Source organism: Pseudophryne corroboree, chromosome 1, assembly GCF_028390025.1.
Source record: "Pseudophryne corroboree isolate aPseCor3 chromosome 1, aPseCor3.hap2, whole genome shotgun sequence".
Taxonomy (NCBI): domain Eukaryota; kingdom Metazoa; phylum Chordata; class Amphibia; order Anura; family Myobatrachidae; genus Pseudophryne; species Pseudophryne corroboree.
This window is the reverse complement of record NC_086444.1, coordinates 853,376,520-853,395,963: the sequence shown is the minus strand read 5'-3', so window position 1 is coordinate 853,395,963 and position 19,444 is coordinate 853,376,520.

Genomic DNA, 19,444 nt, shown 5'->3' with positions numbered 1-19,444 from the left:
CTGTGTGTTCAGAAATATCATACCTGAGGAGAGTCTAGGGGTGTCCACATTAGTAATGTGTGAGTCTGACATTTCTCACACTGTCCTTGAAAGAGCAGCCTCCTTCCACCATTTCTGCAACATCTGTATAAGTTGGTAGCAGTACAAGTAAAGATGGTGATGAGGACATAATAGATATTGAGGTTGCTAGTGTGGAAGTGGAACAGGATGAGAGGAATACTTGTATACTACTACTACCTGACACTAATTAGGAGGATGAGGATGTTGATGATGTTGTTTGTGTAAGTCAGCCACCAGTGGCAGCAGTTCTTCTCAATAATAAAAAGAAAGCCATTGTGATTCCTGGGCATAATACCAAAAAATCCACCTTGGGTGTGCGATAATTTTTACCCAAATCCTGACAGTGTTTGTGAAGGCATCTGCTCCATTTGTGAGACCAAAGTTGGTAGAAGTGGGGACATTAACCATCTAGGCTCCTCCTGCATGTAACATCATTTGTGGCGAATTCATGACATTTATTATTAAATTATAATAATTTGTAAAATAATATCAAACAGTCCAGTATCGGTTACCAGCAGTTTGAACCAGCCCATGCATTCTCTACCACCAACATCCTCATCATCAACCTCCTCATTAGTAATCAGAGGTAGGCCTTCAAAAAAACTGGTTTGTGGGGGCCCAAACACACAAAGTACTTCAGCCACAAAAGTGGCAATACCTGTTGCTGAAGTGCTTGGTTTGTTAAAATGTGCATGTCCTTTTTAATACCCAACATAAGGGTGGGTAAGAAGGCCCAAGGAAAATTCCATCTTGCACCACTTTTCTTTTCTGCTTTGTGGCAATGTTTAATAGATATAGTGCTATAAACTGCTGTGTATTTATGCTTCTCCTCTATTGCCTAGAAACAATCTAGCTCGCTGCAGCCTTTGGCCAAAGTGGATGAACACAATATTATTAGCTGTAAAGTGGTCAAAATTAACTGGAAATGACTGGAAATTAATGTTATTGAAGTTAGTAATACAAGAAAAAAAAACATTTTGTTTCCCCCAGCACCCTGAATGATAACAGTAACCAGATGTAAATCCCACACAATATTAGAATTCAGAGATCTCGGTTACATATATTTGCACAAATGTATGAATAAGCCCCAAAGCCGCATCAAGGCGTCTCTGTATATTTGGGGTCCCTAGCGCTATATCTAGGTGCAGGGTGTGGCGCCCCAAAACACCAGCATAAGCCAGAAAGCCCAGGGCAGCATACATTTGCGCAAATATATGTAACCGAGATCTCTGAATTCTAATATTGTGTGGGATTTACATCTGGTTACTGTTATCATTCAGGGTGCTGGGGGAAACAAAATGCCTTTTTTTTCTTGCTTAGAAATACCCCTCCCTTTCAAGCACCTGAATGATATCACTAAGCTAATTGAGCATTTGCCACACTATGGGGTATATGCAATTGCGGTCGAATTGCCGCAAATGTCGAAAAACGGGGCATTTTCGACAAAAAAAAACATGTCGAATTGGATTAGACAATGCAATACAGTACTTTGACAAAAAAACGTCAGTTTCAGATTCGACTTTTTCAAATTCGACAGTTTTCAAATTCGACATGTCTGCACTGTTAAAAATGCGGCTTTTCGACAAAAGTATATTCAATTTAAGAATGTCGATTCGACAACAGTGCTTTTCGACAGTAATTTCGGCAATTTCATTCCGCCTCACTTTGCTGGCGGAATCTAATAAAAAAAATGTTAAAACATGGGCCCTCATTCCGAGTTGTTCGCTCGCAAGCTGCTTTTAGCAGCTTTGCACATGCTAAGCCGCCGCCTACTGGGAGTGAATCCTAGCTTATCAAAATTGCGAACGAAAGATTCGCAATATTGCGAAAAGACTTCTCTGTGCAGTTTCTGAGTAGCTCGAGACTTACTCTGCCAGTGCGATCAGTTCAGTGCTTGTCGTTCCTGGTTTGACGTCACAAACACACCCAGCATTCGCCCAGACACTCCTCCGTTTCTCCAGCCACTCCCGCGTTTTTCCCAGAAACGGTAGCGTTTTTTCAAACACTCCCATAAAACGGCCTGTTTCCGCCCAGAAACACCCACTTCCTGTCAATCACATTACGATCATCAGAACGAAGAAAAAACCTCGTAATGCTGTGAGTAAAATACCTAACTGCATAGCAAATTTACTTGGCGCAGTCGCACTGCAGACATTGCGCATGCGCATTAGCGACTAATCGCTCCATTGCAAAAAAAAATAACGAGCGAACAACTCGGAATGACCACCCTGTTTTTTTGTGTGTTTTTTTTATTGCTAATAGCATATCTATTTATATTAGAAGGGATTAGGTACTTGGTTTGTCTATTAGGATTTACAACTATTATTTATATATTTTTTTAAATAATATTTTTTTTTTAACTGACTAAAATTGAGAGAGCATGGTTTTCAGTGGTAAGGGGTGGGAATGGGTTAAAATTTAGGAAAAAAAAATGTGTGGGGTCCCCCCTCCTAAGCATAACCAGCCTCGGGCTCTTTGAGCCGGTCCTGGTTGTAAAAATACGGGGGGGAAATGGACAGGGGATCCCCCGTATTTTTAGAACCAGCACCAGGCTCTGCATCCGGTCCTGGTGCAAAAAATACGGGGTACAAAAAGCGTAGGGGTCCCCCATATTTTTTGAACCAGCACCGGGCTCCACTAGCTGGAGAGATAATGCCACAGCCGGGGACACTTTTATACTGGTCCCTGCGGCCGTGGCATTAAATCCCCAACTAGTCACCCCTGGCCGGGGTACCCTGGAGGAGTGGGGACCCCTTAAATCAAGGGCCAGGGGTGAAGCCAGTGAGGACCCCTTAAATCAAGGGCCAGGGGTGAAGCCAGAGGCTGTCCCCCCCCATCCATGGGCTGCGGATGGGGGCTGATAGCCTTGTGTAAAATCAAAGAATATTGTTTTTTTGCAGAAGAACTACAAGTCCCAGCAAGCCTCCCCCACAAGCTGGTACTTGGAAAACCACAAGTACCAGCATGCGGGGGTAAAATGGGCCCGCTGGTACCTGTAGTTCTTCTGCAAAAAAAATACCCAAATAAAAACAGGACACGCACACCTTGAAAGTAAAACTTTATTACATACATGCCGACACACACATACTTACCTATGTTTACACGCCGACTGTGTCCACGTCTCCAAGTCTGTCGATGTCTCCAAGAATCCGGGGTACCTGAAAATAAAATTATACTTACCTAAATCCAGTGTGTCCTGTTCTTTTTTTTGTAATCCACGTACTTGGCAAAAAACAAACCGCATACCCGATCCACGAACTGAAAGGGGTCCTATGTGTACACATGGGACCCCTTTCCCCGAATGCTGAGACCCCCCGTGACTCCTGTCACAGAGGGTCCCTTCAGGCAATCAGGGAGTGCCACGTCGTGACCTCACCGCTGACCGCAAAGTTCCCACCATTGAAGATAATGGAGAGGCTGTGCGATGCGCTGTCTGACAGCTCAGACGCGCATAGCCAATCAGGAGAGTGCCACGACATGGCGCTCCCTGATTGGCTGAAGGGACCCTCTGTGACAGGAGTCACGGGGGGGTCTCAGCATTCGGGGAAAGGGGTCCCATGTGTAAACATGGGACCCCTTTCAGTGCGTGGTCCGGGTAAATGCGGTTTGTTTTTTTGCCAAGTACGTGGATTACAAAAAAAAGAACAGGACGCACTGGATTTAGGTGAGTATAATTTTATTTTCAGGTACCCCGGATTCTTGGAGACGTTGACAGACTTGGAGACGTGGACACAGTCGGCGTGTGAACATAGGTAAGTATGTGTGTGTTGGCATGTATGTAATAAACTTTTACTTTCAAGGTGTGCGTGTCCTGTTTTTATTTGGGTATTTTTTTTGCAGAAGAACTACAGGTACCAGCGGGCCCGTTTTACCCCCGCATGCTGGTACTTGTGGTTCTCCAAGTACCAGCTTGCGGGGAGGCTTGCTGGGACTTGTAGTTCTTCTGCAAAAAAAAACACAATATTCTTCGATTTTACACAAGGCTATCAGCTCCCCATCCGCAGCCCATGGATGGGGGGACAGCCTCGGGCTTCACCCCTGGCCCTTGGGTGGCTGGAGGCGGGGACCCCTTGATTTAAGGGGTCCCCACTCCTCCAGGGTACCCCGGCCAGGGGTGACTAGTTGGGGATTTAATGCCACGGCCGCAGGGACCGGTATAAAGTGTCCCCCGGCTGTGGCATTATCTCTCCAGCTAGTGGAGCCCGGTGCTGGTTCAAAAAATACGGGGGACCCCTACGCTTTTTGTCTCCCGTATCTTTTGCACCAGGACCAGAAGCACCGGGCTGGTGCTGGTTCTAAAAATACGGGGGATCCCCTGTCCATTTTTCCCCCCATATTTTTACAACCAGGACCGGCTCAAAGAGCCCGAGGCTGGTTATGCTTAGGAGGGTGGACCCCACGCAATTTTTTTCTGTGTTTTTTAACCATTTTTGCGCCGTCGGAAAAGTCAAATCCAGGACGCACTTATCCATCAATTGGTCCGTTTTTCGACAGCGGGACTGTCTAATCCGTTTTTTATTGAATATGTTGAATTCCGGCACCCGCAGGCCGGAATTCGACGGTCGAATTGTGTTGAATTTAAAAACGGGCGAAAAAGCCGCAATTCACCCGGAATTGCATATACCCCTATATATGTCTGAAGTTAGTAATACTGCAGGAACAAAAAAAAGGCCCAAATCATGTGATTTTAACAGTTTTTGTCAAATTAAAAAAAAGAAATACCGGGGGCGTGACTTAGCTAGCAAAGGACACAGACGTGCAGCTCAGGAGCTCCTGCACATTAAGCTGCTCAAAACCCTTTATAATAAATAATTTTATTTATATAGCGCTCTTTCTCCCATAGGACTCAAGGCGCTTAACAGATACATAGCATAATATAGTACAGTAAATAATGAAGTACATTTTCATAAAATACAGAAGCATGAAGATACTAAAAGGGACAATTATGGGAATGCTTGAGTAAACAGAAAAGTCTTGAGTCTACTTTTGAAGGATTCTATAGTTGGGGCCTCTCGCACTGTGCGGTGAAGTGAGTTCCATAGAGTCGGAGCCGCATGACTAAAAGCTCGACCCCCAGATGAATTACGGGAGATTCTAGGTACTGCTAAAAGTCCTTCATCTACAGATCGCAGTAATCGAGTGGGGCAGTATGGGGTCAGAAGCTGTTTCAGGTACCTTGGGCCTTGGTCATGTAATGCTATGAAACTCAGTAAGCCAATCTTGAAGATGATTCGCCATCGTACAGGCAGCCAGTGAAGGGAGTAGAGGATGGGTGTTATGTGGCTAGAACGGGGCTGGTTGGTTAATAGCCTGGCAGCTGTGTTTTGCACCAGCTGTAAGCGCTGCAATTCTTTTGCTGGGAGACCAAGGTAGAGGGCATTACAGTAGTCTAAACGAGATGATACAAATGCATGTATGACTTTTGGCATATCATCTGAGGGAATTAAGTGCTTGATTCTGGCTATGTTCCTCAGGTGAAAGAATGAGGATTTGATTGTGGCTGATATCTGATGTTTAAGTGTCAAGCCACCATCCAGGACAACGCCAAGATTCCGCACACGATCACTGGTCTGTAATTCTGAATCCCCGAGTGTAAGTCCAGTTGGTTGGCTATGCTGCAGTCTTGTCCTTTGATGTTGCGGTCGTATCATAAGGACCTCTGTTTTATCCGGGTTCAGTCGCAGCCAGCTGGCGCTCATCCACTCCTGTAGTTCAGCTAGACAGCCATTAAGGGTTGCTATTGGGTTATCAGTGCCCGGAGCAAAGGACAAGTACAGTTGTGTATCATCTGCATAGCAGTGGTAGACCAGGCCATGGCGCCTGATTATTTCGCCCAATGGGAGCATGTATACTGCAAAAAGCATGGGGGATAGTATAGAACCTTGTGGGACACCACATGGCAATGACACTGGTGGTGATGAGTATAATCCAGATGATACTCTCTGTGACCTGCCTGTGAGAAATGATTTGAACCATCTTAGGACTTTATAAACCCCTTGGGGCCACCCAGGTTTGTCTCAGTGTCTACCCCGCTACACTCCAGCTGACTTGGAATTACTGGGGGGGAGCCGCGGAATCGGGGAGTGCTTTTCAGCGCTCCTGCGGGTTGCGGCCCTCTCCCCGGATTGAAGCCGGGGCCTGGAGTGATCGTGAGTCCCGACCTGGTCTTCCGGAGCCGAGCCGACACTTTAACTTGCCCACCAACGCTTTTATAACCCGGTGCGGGGTTCAGCAAGCCCTCACCTTCGTCCAGCAGCCGCTGTGGGGGTCCGGCGGCCCGGGACCTCGGCGTGTGCGGAGCCCCTTGCAGTGGGGACGGACGCGTGTGCGGCCGCCATCTTGCCGCGGCCTTGCCTGGGGACAGAGCCGGACAGTCTGGATCACCTGTTGGCGGCTCGCAGCGCCCGAGTCCGGCACTCTCCTTAGCGGCGGGGCCTCCGGCTGTCGGGGCCCACACTGTGGATCACGGGTAAGGCGGGACGGGGACTGGCTGCTCGCCTCGGAGCTGGGGGTCGTACTTGTGCTGCTCTCCATAACACCGCAGCACTCTGCCTTTGATGTAACTCTCCCCTATATGAAGGCACAGTCATAGTATATGTGCCCCCCCCCTTGACCCCTTGCTGTGACCCCGAAACAAAACCAGCTTTGCTAGCCCCCTCCCTCCCGTGGAGTGACGGTGGTGGCTTGGGCCCTTGCCCTAGGCCCGATCTAGTGCAGTGGGAGCGCAGAAAGTGAAGAATACCTTCCCCATCAACCTACTATTTTGCGGCCGCAGGGGCACATAAGCGTAGCGTGGCTGGTCCCTGCGCGGGGCTCCCTGCCGCTGCAGCGGTCCGCAAAACTGGCCAGCCATCTTATAATTGCCACTGGCCCCTTGTCGGCCTAGCCCCCGGGCACTGAGACGCCTCAATCCTCTCCACCGTGAATCTTTACTGATGGCGGCCCGTTTTCTGCGGGGCACATCATGGCGCCCGTGATGCCGGCCCTACCCTAGCTTATCCTGCGGTCACATAGCACCTGAGGGTCAGCTAATGCTCTAGCCGAGGCCTCTCATAATTATTATCCGGAAATTGCTGTGATATCCTATGCGGAGTTGATACTTTGGATACCTGCTTTCCCGCTCTATTATGTCGCAAAAAAATCGCAAGTCAAACGCTGCTAATAAACCCAGCATCCTGCGGGCATGGGAGAAGGCTGGATCTACTTCTCGTAACTCATCAACTGCAGAACGTATGTCCGATTCGGAAGATGCCTCATCGCCAAGAGCTCCCCTCACCACTCAAGATATCGTCTCTATAGTGACCAAAACCATTCAAACCGAAATGAGGTCGGCGCTGGCGGAATTTCGAAAAGATCTGACCGACCTGGGCACTCGTACGGATTCATTGGAACGTAGGATGGACGAAGTGTGCCAATATCAGGCTGTGCTTGAACAGGAGCTAAATGACCTCCGTACTGATGTTGACATGCATGAGGACCACCTAGAGGATTTGGACAACCGGAACAGGAGAAATAATATCAGAATCCGTAACATCCCTGAGAGCGTTGCTATTGGCGCCCTCCCGTGTTTTTTGGAAGGCCTGTTCCTGAGTTTGATCCCCGGTACTCCGAAAGACCTGTTCCTTCTGGATAGAGCACATAGAGCGCTCCGCCCTCGGCCTCCTCCGTCCCAACCACCCCGAGATGTCATCCTTCGATTCCACTATTATAAATCTAAGGAAAAGGTCATGTCAGCCGCGCGGGAACTCCAATCTGTGGATTATTTAGGCACTCAACTGCAAATTTATCAAGACCTGGCCCCCTCTACGCTCAAAAAACGTCGAGACCTTGCTGTAATTACTAGGGCCCTTCGTACTAACTCTATTAAATACAAATGGGGGTTCCCTTTTTAGCTCCACGTGAACAAGGATGGGTCCCATCATTCCATTAAAACCCCTGCTCAGGGCTGCGACCTCCTCAAGACTCTCGGCATTTTTGACACTCTACCTAGCGAGCTCAGGAATCAACTCACGCCCACATCTTCACCAAGACCTGTGGCACCGACTCCGGATTGGTCTACCAAATAATGTGACGCTTTGCTGATGACAGACACGTAACTAGAATTTTGCTGATTGCGGGACACTTCCCCCCTTCCCTCCCCCCTTTTTTTCTTTTTTTTCTTTTCAAGTTTCCTCTTATGCACATTGCTCATGTTGTTCTATGGTCTGTTAGATCTAAGAGACGGGTGGGGGTTGGTCGTGCCTGGACCCAGAGGGAAAAAATGTCTACCGTGCCTTGAAATGGTAAGGCTAAAACTGTTCTTAATAACATGGGGCCGGCCCAGGCCACACATCCATACTTGTCACCACCCCTTGTCACGATCCAGGTAATTCCTTATCAGTATTTACCTTCCAGATGTCTCCTGAGACTGTCCCAGTGTTCCAAGCCTGGATTCCATCTGCACTGTCTGTGTGCAGGACGCTGCATCTCATTGTCTCTAATCTCCTTACTGTGATTCTGGCAGCATCAGGGTTAAGTTTCACATGCAAGTTACAAACAATCTTTCCCTCCAAAAGCTAACATGGGCGCAGCCATGTTTTCCTAATCACATGATACCTTTCAGCCTATCAGCTGCACTCTGCTCTCAGCCTGATTACCCAGCAGCTGCACTCTGGTCTCTGGTTAATCAGCCAGCCAATCCCTGTTTCCCAGCTGGTATAAATATCTTGTTCCTGGGGTGGAAAGATGTCAGTGCTTCAATTGTCTTCAGTGATCCCAGTGTGCAGTCCTCCCATGGACTTTCTCTGCAGTACAGCCTGACTCTGCAGTGTCTACATTGCTCCCTGTGACTGGCAGTTACCTGAGACCGGCTTCCAGCTTCTAGCTTCCAGCGGTGCTCTGCCCTGCCAGTAACCATCGGTGTTTCGCCATCGATCCCCAGTAACCATCGGTGTTCCACCATCGATCCCAAGTCACCATCGGTGTTCCGCCATCGATACCAAGTCACCATCGGTGTTCCGCCATCGATCTCCAGTCACCATCGGTGTTCCGCCATCGATCTCCAGTCTCCATCGGTGTTCCGCCATCGATCCCAAGTCTCCATCGGTGTTCCGCCATCGATCCCAAGTCTCCATCGGTGTTCCGCCATCGATCCCAAGTCTCCATCGGTGTTCCGCCATCGATCTCCAGTAACCATCGGTGTTCTGCCATCGATTCCAAGTCACCATCGGTGTTCCGTCATCGATCCCAAGTATTTCTCTGAACTGTGATTCCTGTTACCTGTACCAAGTCATCAGTATTCCTCTGAACGGTGTTTAATAAACCTTTGAACTTTCCTTCGTTGTCTTGGTCACGCCTTCGGGCATTTGTTCTAAAGGTTCCCTGCATGTCTAAGAACCCTGTACTGCCTCCCAGGTACACAGCACCAGCCCTCAGTTGTGACACCCCTAACTTGCCTCCCGTTGCCATAAGCTACTGTTATTCATTAAATGTCATTATGTGACTCTGTTTGCTTTCTCAAAACAGTCCCTCCCTCTTTCCCGCCACCCTCCCCCCCCCCCTCTTTTTTTTTTCTTTTTCTTTCTTCTCCCCATTCCTTCTCTTCCCGCTCCGCAACTAGTTGCTGTCGCTGTAGTCATTTAGTTATGTGTTTGCTTAGATAAACCGTGTAGTTAATCAGCTCTTTTTAGGCTGTGACATGTTTATTTTCAGGCCCTCGCGCTTGACCGCAGGATGTTTTAGTTACTGTTTTGCACGTTCTGGTTTTCTAGTTATTATTCTCTTATATTATTGTTACCCCCCACACTGAAGGGGCCGCCCGTGCGGCACTACCCCTTCCTTTTGTAGGCCACACCCGCCTCTAGGCATGGGCCTGTACTTTGAGTTTCTTCTTGCTCCTCTTCTCATCTTTTCTTTCCTGTCCCCTTGCCCTGCAGTTGGCCACATCTGTGGTTGTCCACTATGTTGCACATGGGTGATTATTACCCTCCATGACCTTGAAATTGCTATCGATGAATGTCAATGGCCTCAACTCCCCGACAAAGCGTTCCATGGCGTTCCATTTTTTTGCCAGACACAAGCCAGATATAGTCTTTCTTCAGGAGACGCACTTTAAGACCCCACACCCTTCCCTGAACAGTAAAAAATACCCCCATACCTTTCACTCTACTATGTCAGCCAAGCACAGGGGTACTGCTATACTGCTTCATAAAGATCTTCCTATAGTCATTCATGATTCTTATCACGACGACAATGGAAGGTTTGTAATCCTCACGGGCACCCTCAACCAGCAGCCTATCACTTTGGCATCAGTATATGCCCCAAACATGCAGCAGGGCTCCTTTTTTGGGACTTTCTCCGACCAACTTGCTAAATTCCCGAACTCTAAAATTATAATTGCAGGGGATTGTAACATTACTCTCGACCCTCACTTTGATAGATCTCACCCAGTTACGGGGACGTCCTCTTGCATGAGACTGTCTAAACTTTTACGGAACTGTATCTCTTCTCACAACTTGTATGATAGCTGGAGGACTCTGTACCCGTCCGCTAGAGGCTTCACACATTATTCACCCCCACACGATCTTTACACCCGTGTAGACTACATCTTTGTTGACCGTAATTCCACTCAATGCCTCCGCGGGGCACAACTAATTCCCACAACTTGGTCAGATCATTACGCCCTTATCTTGGACATTGATGTCCCGCATACTCATTCGTCCCCTCGGATTTGGCGCTTACAAGAGTCTCTTCTTCTTAAACCCTCTAACATTGTTGACATCACGGCCATGATTCATACTTATTGTGCTAATAATAGCTCTCCAGATATCTCTCCTGCAGTGTTATGGGAGGCTCACAAGGCATCGTTACGTGGCCACCTCATTAATCTGGCCTCAGCACATAAAAAGATAGAGGCTAAACGTATCCGTGACTTGGAAACAGAACTGACTTCCCTAACTCTTCTTCACCAGCGCTTCCCAAAAAAGCGTTTATACACTAAGATCCTCTCACTTAAGGGACAGCTGTCACAAATACTCATGAAAAATACGGTTAAATCGCTCCTATGGATCCGCCAGAAATTTTATGAAAAGTCAGATAGAGCTGACACTTTGTTGGCTCGTCGCCTCCGAGCTAAAAGGACACAAAACCGCATACTCGCTCTGAAATGCTCTGACGGATCCGTGACCTGCGACCCCAAAATTATGGCCTCGCAATTTCATGATTATTACAAATCACTCTACAACTTACCTCTAACTGCTAATGTTGATTCATCTTACATATCCAACATTCAACATTACCTCACCACTTGTTGCTTACCAAAACTTTCTGCCTCAGACCTAGAAACGCTTAACGCCCCTATCTCTACCGAGGAAATTCTGGTCACAATATCTCAGTTGCGTCGTTCGTCTGCCCCAGGTCCCGATGGATATACGGCTATCTACTACAAAAAATTTGCGCACTCACTTCTCCCCATGCTTCATTCACTATTCAACTCTTTACTGGAACTAAGCTCCCTGGATGCAGCCACCACCAGGGCTAATATTATCGTCATACCCAAACCTGACCGTGACCCGCTTGAAATGGCAAATTATAGACCCATTTCGTTATTAAATACAGACCTTAAGTTATTCGCTAAAATTCTGGCGAACAGGTTAGCCCCATTTCTACCGACCTTAATACATCCGGATCAAGTCGGCTTTATTCCTAATCGACAGGCGGCAGACAACACTCGCCGGCTTATCAACCTTATTCACCTCGCCCAACGGGAGTCCCTTCCGACCCTGGTGGTGGCTCTGGATGCAGAAAAAGCCTTTGATAGGGTAGCATGGCCTTTTATCCGCCAAACTTTGGAAAATATGGGCGTGCATGGCGCCTTTTATAATGCCGTCACCTCACTTTACTATAACCCCTCTGCCTCCATTCTCGTCAACGGTTTGGCTTCCCCGTCACTTTCTATTAGAAATGGCACCCGGCAGGGCTGCCCGCTTTCCCCATTGCTATTTGCTCTGGTGATGGAGCCTTTGGCAGCCAAAATCAGACTGAATACCAACATCTCGGGTATTAAGGTAGGGAACCACGACTTCAAGATTGCGTTGTATGCAGATGACATCATTCTCACATTAACTGATCCATTCATATCTTTACAACACCTGTTCGAGGAGATTCAAAATTATAGTCATCTATCTAACTACAAACTCAACGCTGATAAAACAGAAATCCTGGATATACACGTGACTCCCCGGGACTTACGCCTCCTTCAATCCTCTTACCCGTTTAAATGGCAACATACTAAACTTAAGTACCTAGGAATTTACCTCACAAAGTCTCATGCGTCACTATACACGGCCAACTTTCCGCGTCTATTCGCATCTTTACGTACCGACATGGGGGGCTGGAACAAACTCTTTATCTCTTGGCTCGGGCGTATAGCTGCCATCAAAATGAATATACTTCCACGTTTGCTATATCTTTGGCAGACCCTTCCTATTCATATACCGACCAAAATCTTGAAGAATCTGCAAAGAGACCTATCGATCTTCATCTGGGCCAGTAAGAAACCCAGAGTCAAGATACGACTACTCCAGCAGCATCGTGACTCAGGAGGACTCAGTATGCCGGATCTGATTAAATATTATCGAGCCACACATCTGACCTCCTGTGCTCTCTGGCACTCACCTCCTGAACAGAGATTATGGACGCTTTTGGAAGCCCAAGTCATAAAATAAGAATTTACTTACCGATAATTCTATTTCTCGGAGTCCGTAGTGGATGCTGGGGTTCCTGAAAGGACCATGGGGAATAGCGGCTCCGCAGGAGACAGGGCACAAAAAGTAAAGCTTTCCGATCAGGTGGTGTGCACTGGCTCCTCCCCCTATGACCCTCCTCCAAGCCTCAGTTAGGTACTGTGCCCGGACGAGCGTACACAATAAGGGAGGAATTTTGAATCCCGGGTAAGACTCATACCAGCCACACCAATCACACCGTACAACTTGTGATCAAAACCCAGTTAACAGTATGATAACAGAGGAGCCTCTGAAAGATGGCTTCCTAAACAATAACCCGAATTAGTTAACAATAACTATGTACAATTATTGCAGATAATCCGCACTTGGGATGGGCGCCCAGCATCCACTACGGACTCCGAGAAATAGAATTATCGGTAAGTAAATTCTTATTTTCTCTATCGTCCTAGTGGATGCTGGGGTTCCTGAAAGGACCATGGGGATTATACCAAAGCTCCCAAACGGGCGGGAGAGTGCGGATGACTCTGCAGCACCGAATGAGAGAACTCCAGGTCCTCCTTAGCCAGAGTATCAAATTTGTAAAATTTTACAAACGTGTTCTCCCCTGACCACGTAGCTGCTCGGCAAAGTTGTAATGCCGAGACCCCTCGGGCAGCCGCCCAAGATGAGCCCACCTTCCTTGTGGAGTGGGCCTTAACAGATTTAGGCTGTGGCAGGCCTGCCACAGAATGTGCAAGTTGGATTGTGCTACAGATCCAACGAGCAATCGTCTGCTTAGACGCAGGAGCACCCATCTTGTTGGGTGCATACAATATAAACAACGAGTCAGATTTTCTGACTCCAGCTGTCCTTGCAATATATATTTTTAATGCTCTGACAACGTCCAGTAACTTGGAGTCCTCCAAGTCACTTGTAGCCGCAGGCACTACAATAGGCTGGTTCAGATGAAATGCTGACACCACCTTAGGGAGAAAATGCGGACGAGTCCGCAGTTCTGCCCTGTCCGAATGGAAAATCAGATATGGGCTTCTGTAAGATAAAGCTGCCAGTTCTGACACTCTCCTGGCCGAAGCCAGGGCTAGTAACATGGTCACTTTCCATGTGAGATATTTTAAATCCACCTTTTTTAGTGGTTCAAACCAATGAGATTTTAGAAATTCCAAAACCACATTGAGATCCCACGGTGCCACTGGAGGCACCACAGGAGGCTGTATATGCAGCACTCCCTTAACAAAAGTCTGGACTTCAGGAACTGAAGCCAATTCTTTTTGAAAGAAAATCGACAGGGCCGAAATTTGAACCTTAATAGATCCCAATTTGAGACCCATAGACAATCCTGATTGCAGGAAATGTAGGAATCGACCCAGTTGAAATTCCTCCGTCGGAGCACTCCGATCCTCGCACCACGCAACATATCTTCGCCAAATGCGGTGATAGTGTTGCACGGTTACTTCCTTCCTTGCTTTAATCAAAGTAGGAATGACTTCTTCCGGCATGCCTTTTTCCTTTAGGATCCGGCGTTCAACCGCCATGCCGTCAAACGCAGCCGCGGTAAGTCTTGAAACAGACAGGGACCCTGCTGAAGCAAGTCCCTCCTTAGAGGTAGAGGCCACGGATCTTCCGTGATCATCTCTTGAAGTTCCGGGTACCAAGTCCTTCTTGGCCAATCCGGAACCACTAGTATCGTTCTTACGCCTCTTTGCCGTATAATTCTCAATACTTTTGGTATGAGAGGCAGAGGAGGAAACACATACACCGACTGGTACACCCAAGGCGTTACCAGCGCGTCCACAGCTATTGCCTGCGGATCTCTTGACCTGGCGCAATACCTGTCCAGTTTTTTGTTGAGGCGAGACGCCATCATGTCCACCATTGGTCTTTCCCAACGGGTTACCAGCATGTGGAAGACTTCTGGATGAAGTCCCCACTCTCCCGGGTGAAGGTCGTGTCTGCTGAGGAAGTCTGCTTCCCAGTTGTCCTCTCCCGGGATGAACACTGCTGACAGTGCTATCACATGATTCTCTGCCCAGCGAAGAATCCGTGCAGCTTCTGCCATTGCACTCCTGCTTCTTGTGCCGCCCTGTCTGTTTACATGGGCGACTGCCGTGATGTTGTCCGACTGGATCAACACCGGTTTTCCTTGAAGCAGAGGTTCTGCCTGGCTTAGAGCATTGTAGATTGCTCTTAGTTCCAGAATGTTTATGTGAAGAGACGTTTCCAGGCTCGTCCACACTCCCTGGAAGTTTCTTCCTTGTGTGACTGCTCCCCAGCCTCTCAGGCTGGCGTCCGTGGTCACCAGGATCCAATCCTGTATGCCGAATATGCGGCCCTCCAATAGATGAGCACTCTGCAACCACCACAGAAGAGATACCCTTGTCCTTGGAGACAGGGTTATCCGCTGGTGCATCTGAAGATGCGACCCTGACCATTTGTCCAACAGATCCCTCTGAAAAATTCGTGCATGGAATCTGCCGAATGGAATTGCTTCGTAAGAAGCCACCATTTTTCCCAGGACTCTTGTGCATTGATGTACAGACACCTTTCCTGGTTTTAGGAGGTTCCTGACAAGCTCGGATAACTCCTTGGCTTTTTCTGAACCGTGTCCAGAATCATCCCTAGGAACAGCAGACGAGTTGTCGGCATTAACTGGGATTTTGGAATATTCAGAATCCAGCCGTGCTGTTTTAGCACTTCTTGAGACAGTGCTAATCCCATCTCTAGCTGTTCTCTGTATCTTGCCCTTATTAGGAGATCGTCCAAGTATGGGATAATTAATACGCCTTTTCTTCGAAGAAGAATCATCATCTCGGCCATTACCTTTGTAAAGACCCGAGGTGCCGTGGACAATCCGAACGGCAGCGTCTGAAACTGATAGTGACAGTTTTGTACAACGAACCTGAGGTACCCCTGGTGTGAGGGGTAAATTGGAACGTGGAGGTACGCATCCTTGATGTCCAAGGACACCATAAAGTCCCCTTCTTCCAGGTTCGCTATCACTGCTCTGAGTGACTCCATTTTGAACTTGAACTTCTTTATGTACAGGTTCAAGGACTTCAGATTTAGAATAGGTCTTACCGAGCCGTCCGGCTTCGGTACCACAAATAGAGTGGAATAATACCCCTTTCCCTGTTGTAGAAGAGGTACCTTGACTATCACCTGCTGAGAGTACAGCTTGTGAATGGCTTCCAAAACCGTCTCCCTTTCGGAGGGGGACGTTGGTAAAGCAGACTTCAGGAAACGGCGAGGCGGATCTGTCTCTAGTTCCAACCTGTACCCCTGAGATATTATCTGCAGGATCCAGGGATCTACCTGCGAGTGAGCCCACTGCGCGCTGAAATTCTTGAGACGACCGCCCACCGCCCCCGAGTCCGCTTGAGAAGCCCCAGCGTCATGCTGAGGCTTTTGTAGAAGCGGGGGAGGGCTTCTGTTCCTGGGAAGGAGCTGCCTGTTGGTGTCTCTTCCCCCTTCCTCTGCCTCGTGGCAGATATGAATATCCCTTTGCTCTCTTGTTTTTAAAGGAACGAAAGGGCTGCGGTTGAAAAGTCGGTGTCTTTTTCTGTTGGGGAGTAGCTTGAGGTAAAAAGGTGGATTTCCCGGCTGTAGCCGTGGCCACCAAATCTGATAGACCGACTCCAAATAACTCCTCCCCTTTATACGGCAAAACTTCCATATGCCGTTTTGAGTCCGCATCGCCTGACCACTGTCGCGTCCATAAACTTCTTCTGGCCGAAATGGACATAGCACTTACCCGTGATGCCAGTGTGCAGATATCCCTCTGTGCATCACGCATATAAAGAAATGCATCCTTTATTTGCTCTAAAGACAGTAAAACATTGTCCCTATCCAGGGTATCAATATTTTCAATCAGGGACTCTGACCAAGCTACTCCAGCACTGCACATCCAGGCTGTCGCTATAGCTGGTCGTAGTATAACACCTGTATGTGTGTATATACTTTTTTGGATATTTTCCATCCTCCTATCTGCTGGATCTTTAAGTGCGGCCGTCTCAGGAGAGGGTAACGCCACTTGTTTAGATAAGCGTGTGAGCGCCTTGTCCACCCTAGGAGGTGTTTCCCAGCGCGCCCTAACCTCTGGCGGGAAAGGGTATAAAGCCAATAACTTCTTTGAAATTAGCATCTTTTTATCGGGGGCAACCCACGCTTCATCACATACATCATTTAGTTCTTCTGATTCAGGAAAAACTATAGGTAGTTTTTTCACACCCCACATAATACCCTGTTTAGTGGTACCTGTAGTATCAGCTAAATGTAACGCCTCCTTCATTGCCAAAATCATATAACGTGTGGCCCTACTGGAAAATACGGTTGATTCGTCACCGTCGCCACTGGAATCAGTGCCTGTGTCTGGGTCTGTGTCGACCGACTGAGGCAAAGGGCGTTTTACAGCCCCTGACGGTGTTTGAGGCGCCTGGACAGGCACTAACTGATTGTCCGGCCGTCTCATGTCGTCAAACGACTGCTTTAGCGTGTTGACACAATCCCGTAATTCCATAAATAAAGGCATCCATTCTGGTGTCGACCCCCTAGGAGGTGACATCCCCATATTTGGCAATTGCTCCGCCTCCACACCAATATCGTCCTCATACATGTCGACACACACGTACCGACACACAGCAGACACACAGGGAATGCTCTTAACGAAGACAGGACCCCACTAGCCCTTTGGGGAGACAGAGGGAGAGTTTGCCAGCACACACCAAAAGCGCTATATATGACAGGGATAGCCTTATAATAAGTGCTCCCTGTATAGCTGCTTTTATAATATAATTTTTGCCACTATTTTGCCCCCCCTCTCTTGTTTTACCCTGTTTCTGTAGTGCAGTGCAGGGGAGAGACCTGGGAGCCGTCCTGACCAGCGGAGCTGTGTAAGGAAAATGGCGCTGTGTGCTGAGGAGATAGGCCCCGCCCCTTTTCCGGCGGGCTCGTCTCCCGCTCTTTAGTGTATTCTGGCAGGGGTTAAATATCTCCATATAGCCCCCGGAGGCTATATGTGAGGTATTTTTTAGCCAAATAGGTTTTCATTTGCCTCCCAGGGCGCTCCCCTCCCAGCGCCCTGCACCCTCAGTGACTGCCGTGTGAAGTGTGCTGAGAGGAAAATGGCGCACAGCTGCAGTGCTGTGCGCTACCTTTAGAAGACTGAGGAGTCTTCTGCCGCCGATTCTGGACCTCTTCATGTTTCAGCATCTGCAAGGGGGCCGGCGGCGAGGCTCCGGTGACCATCCAGGCTGTACCTGTGATCGTCCCTCTGGAGCTGATGTCCAGTAGCCAAGAAGCCAATCCATCCTGCACGCAGGTGAGTTCACTTCTTCTCCCCTAAGTCCCTCGTTGCAGTGATCCTGTTGCCAGCAGGAATCACTGTAAAATAAAAAACCTAAGCTAAACTTTCTCTAAGCAGCTCTTTAGGAGAGCCACCTAGATTGCACCCTTCTCGGCCGGGCACAAAAATCTAACTGAGGCTTGGAGGAGGGTCATAGGGGGAGGAGCCAGTGCACACCACCTGATCGGAAAGCTTTACTTTTTGTGCCCTGTCTCCTGCGGAGCCGCTATTCCCCATGGTCCTTTCAGGAACCCCAGCATCCACTAGGACGATAGAGAAATGTATATTCTCCTTCGACTCTGTTATGGTGCGCGCCTCGCTCCCGCCCGGCCGCGTCTCTCTTGTTGCCGACGATGTGATTTGCACTATCGGTGTGGGATCAATGCACCCGCTATTATCGTCTTCGTTCCTATAACCCGTTATTGACTCCCCTTTGGAACAATATCAAGTTCCCCCCAGGTACCAACCACCTTGCTTTTAAACATTGGACTTCTAACAATGTCCTTTTCCTGATTGACCTGGCACCCCTTTCTTCATTCCCCCTGTTTGCGGACCTGCAATCACGTTTCTCTCTTCCTCACTCGTCTTTCTATCAATTCCTGCAAATTCGTCACTTTTACTCTACTCTCAACAACACTGCTCACTCTACACCCAAAACTGCATTTGAATCTTTGTGTTGTGGTCAACGTTCTACAAGAGGTTTGTTGTCCGCCATTTACCAAATCTTATTATCACACAATTCCCCTGCGAAAGAGCCTCATGAAATAGCGTGGGAACGAGATATAGGGGAGACTTTGACTACTGAAGAGTGGGCTGACGTCAGACAGGAGGTTGCTAAGAGCTCCTTGTCGGTTCGTATCAAAGAAAATTCTTATAAAATTTACTACCGATGGTACCTTGTCCCGTCTAGACTTCAGGCTATTTACCCTTCCTGTTCTGACAGATGTTGGAGACTTTGTGGACAGAGGGGGACCATGCTGCATGTTTGGTGGTCTTGTAAGATTATCCGTCGCTACTGGCGTCAAGTCCACAAACTAATATTAGAAACCACGGATGTGGTCATCCCAGACTCCCCGTCTTACTCTCTACTTTCACGCCCAGTTCCAGATATCCCAACCCATCTGCTAAAACTTATCAAACACATTTTCAATACAGCCAAATGCCAAATTGCAGCGAATTGGAAATCCACTTCTCCCCCTACCCTTCCCGCCACTATTAATGCTATATGGACCACATATAAGCTGGAACGCATCACCGCTGCCCTGGACAACGCACTTTAATGCTGAACCGCCATTGACAACCATCTGATCCACTCTCTATATAA